Source organism: Pan paniscus, chromosome 18 (assembly GCF_029289425.2).
Source record: "Pan paniscus chromosome 18, NHGRI_mPanPan1-v2.0_pri, whole genome shotgun sequence".
In the NCBI taxonomy this organism is placed as follows: Eukaryota; Metazoa; Chordata; class Mammalia; order Primates; family Hominidae; genus Pan; species Pan paniscus.
In genome coordinates this window covers 41,731,750-41,735,406 of record NC_073267.2, presented here as the reverse complement: position 1 = coordinate 41,735,406, position 3,657 = coordinate 41,731,750, and positions in this window count along the sequence as shown.

Below are 3,657 nucleotides of genomic sequence, written 5' to 3'. Positions count from 1 at the left end.
GAGTGAATGATGAGCAAGCTGAGGCGCACAGGCCTGGGGACCCAACCTGGGGGCCCAGGTTCCAGGTTCAGGTGGCACAGCCCCAGAGAGCTCCCCTTTATCCACAGCCCCAGGCCCTCCCACCTTCTACAGAGGGTTCCATAGCCTTCTTTATACTCTGAACGTGGGCTGTCTTAGTATGTAATGCTGGTTATAGTAGTGACAGTATAATTATATATTATATCTGTTATGTAATAGTAATGGCAATAGTAGTGATTTGCATGTGTGGAGCACCTGTAGGGTGCAGGCCCACTGAGGACCTCATGCACGCTGTTGTATCTCATTATGTCAATGAGAAAACTGCCTTTGGGGATGTTAGTGAACTTTGCCAGTGTATAACAGTAATCCTAGTTTTGAATCCAGATTTTTCTAACATTTTATTTCTAGTATGAAGAGTATTTATTTTGTTTTACAGTCGTTAAAAAAAAAAAGGAATACAGTCACATGGTTCAAAAATCAAACCTAGGCAGAGACACACTGTCGCTTCCCCTGCCCACCCCTTCCACCCATTTTCCTACCTGCTCTCTCTGGCTTTTCAGTCTCCTCTGTAACCTCCTTGTTCTCTGGAATGAGTATGCTAGTGGTAGCATGTTGCATTACTTGTGTTGCTTGTTTTTTTTTACTAACCATATATACTGGAGTACATATATATATATATATATATATATATATATATACTCTTTGTTTTTATAAAGCAGCTTAGTCTTCAGTGTGTAGATATGTCTTTTATGTATCTTTCTTCAGTGAGTCTCTTACTGGTGGACACTTGGGCTTATTGCCACAGTGTTGCTATACAAATAGTGCTGAGGGTCGGTTGTGGTGGCTCATGCCTGTAATCCCAGCACTTTGGGAGGCCAGGGTAGGTGGATCACCTGAGGTTTGGAGTTTGAGATCAGCCTGGCCAACTTGGAGAAACCCCGTCTCTACTAAAAAATACAAAAGTTAGTGGAGCATGGTGGCACATGCCTGTAATCCCAGCTACTCGGGAGGCTGAGGCAGGAGAATCGCTTGAACCTGGAAGGCAGAGGTTGCAGTGAGCCGAGATTGCGCCACTGCACCTTAGCCTGGGCAACAAGAGTGAAACTGTCTCAAAAAACAACAACAACAATAACAAAAAACACAAATAGTGCTGCAAGGCCTGACCTGGAACATGTGTCCTCCATGTGTGCACGCGTGTGTGCCTGTGCACATGCACAGGTGGGGATGCACCTAGTGTGGGCTGGTTGTCACCATATCGCTCCTGTACATCTTGATTTCTCTCACCACCAATAGGGATGCTGGTCTCCCAGCCTCGTGTGTGGGCTTTTGGGATTTTGCCTGCTAAAGCACAAAATGGTGACCCTGATATAGTTTGAGCATTTAAAAATATATTAGTATTTAAGGGCCATTTATACTGCTTTTTAATGGGCTCTGTTGAAATACAATGGAAATGGAAAAATAGCCTGTTTAGTTGCTTCATCATACCTGTTAAATTCGGTAATACGGCGTGGTAGGAGATGGGGTTTCACCATGTTAGCCAGGATGGTCTCGATCTCCTGACTTCGTGATCTGCCTGCCTCGGCCTTCAAAAGTGCTGGGATTACAGGCATGAGCCACTGCGCCCGGCCAATTGGATTATTTTAAAGCATAACTCTGTCTTTAAAACATTTTAAGGCATTTTATCTCTTAATGATAAGGATTTAAGAAAAACCCTACAATATCATTATCCTGTCTATAGGATTAACAGTGATTCCTTAATCTAACATGTAGTCCATGTTACATTTTCCAGGACTATCTCAAAAATGCCTTTTTTAGGTGGTAATTTTGAATTAGGACCTGAATATGTTCTGTGTATTGGCATTGGTTGACATATGCTTCTATTCTCTTTCCCCAAACAACATGGCTCCAGGCCCTCCTCTGCCTGTCTCTGATCATACCATTTTCTTTTTCAAAGAAGCAAGTTGGTTATTTTGGAGAACTTCACATTTTCTGAACTTGGTTGACTGCATTCTCTTATTCTAGACCAACATGTTCTTCTGTTAGTTACATTAATCTGCTGGTTAGATCTAGAGGTTTGGTTGGATTTGAATTCAGTCTCGTTGGGGTGGTGTTATGTCTGGAGTCATGCTGCATGCTTTCTGTTGGCTCAGGAGGCCTGTAATGCTCAGTGGCTCCCCGCTTTAGTTCTGTGAAGCTAGACCAGGGAATTCATGTGTTGCGTGTCCTCTATAAAATCCCCTACCAACCTTGCCCTCTGCTGTCTGGTTAGCAGGAGGTACAATTTGTACAGGAAGGACATAATCTAAGCTTGACTTCTTGAGCTGCCACCTCCCTTTAACTATTTTTCGTAATATTGAGTTGGTATCCTAGCACTTGCATAGGTGATCACCACTCAGGTTTTCTTTTTTTGAGTATTTTTATGAACTAATAGACATCTATTGATTTGGTGTTTCCTTTCTTTTTTAGCTTTTTCCCCCTAATATACACATTTAAAGGCGTAAATGCCCTCAAGCATGCATTTAGTTGTATGTCACCAATTTTGATCTGCAGTATTTTGATTATTAATTGAACTCATTTTCTAATTTTCATAGTCATTTTTTCTTAGAATTTTGGGTTACTTATAAGTGTATTTTGTAATTTTCAAATATGTGGATGAATATTTTCATTTTCTGTATATACAGAGTCATTTTTATTTTATTTTGAATGAACTTTTGAAAACCTATTTCCAATTTAACTGCATTGTAGTCAGCACACATGCTGTGTAACTTTATTTCTTTGAAATCTGTTGAGATTTGCTCTATGGCCTGGCATGGCCTGATTTGATATTCATGCTGCCTAGATTTTTTTTAAAGCATTCTATATTTAATAGAATTTGTATGTGTGGTATTAGTTTCAGAGCTAGGTATGTATTTCTCCCATTGTGATTGTGGATTTGTTTATTTCTGCTTGTAGTTCTTTCACACAGTTTGTTCTTTTCATTTTACCTGTTGATTGATCGATGGACTGATTCTGGTTTCTGTATACACAGAGTCATTTTTTACAGGTCAGAACTGTAGAAATAATGAGGAAGTGACACTTATACGCAAAGCTGATTTGGAGAACCATAATAAAGATGGAGGCTTCTGGACTGTGATTGATGAGAAAGTGTATGATATAAAGGACTTCCAGACACAGTCGGTAACAGGAAATAGTATTCTTGGTAAGATTACCCTTCTTATTTCCTGGTTAAAAGTTACAGCCTGTATCATTTTAAGCAGAGTATTTGGCTTATAAATGATTTCTTTAGTTTTGTGCCAGCCCCCGCATATTTTAATGTATCTGTGGCTTTGGTGTCTGTCTTATCAACAAATTCAGCACATTTGAAGAATTTCCTTTCATTATGCATTTTTTGTTTTAATACTTGGAACTCATTTCAAGTTCTGAGTCGGCCCAGGCAACCCTGGGAGACAGTGGGAGGTCATTATACTCTGGTAACCCTCACTTTTGAGTTAAGCGCCTAACTTATTTCCTACTCACTGTTTCTCCTATAGCTCTTCAGGCAAGCTGAATTGAACTCCTGTTGCTTTTTCCCTTTTTCTTTCAGCTCAGTTTGCAGGGGAAAACCCAGTGGTAGCTTTGGAAGCTGCTTTCGAGTTTGAA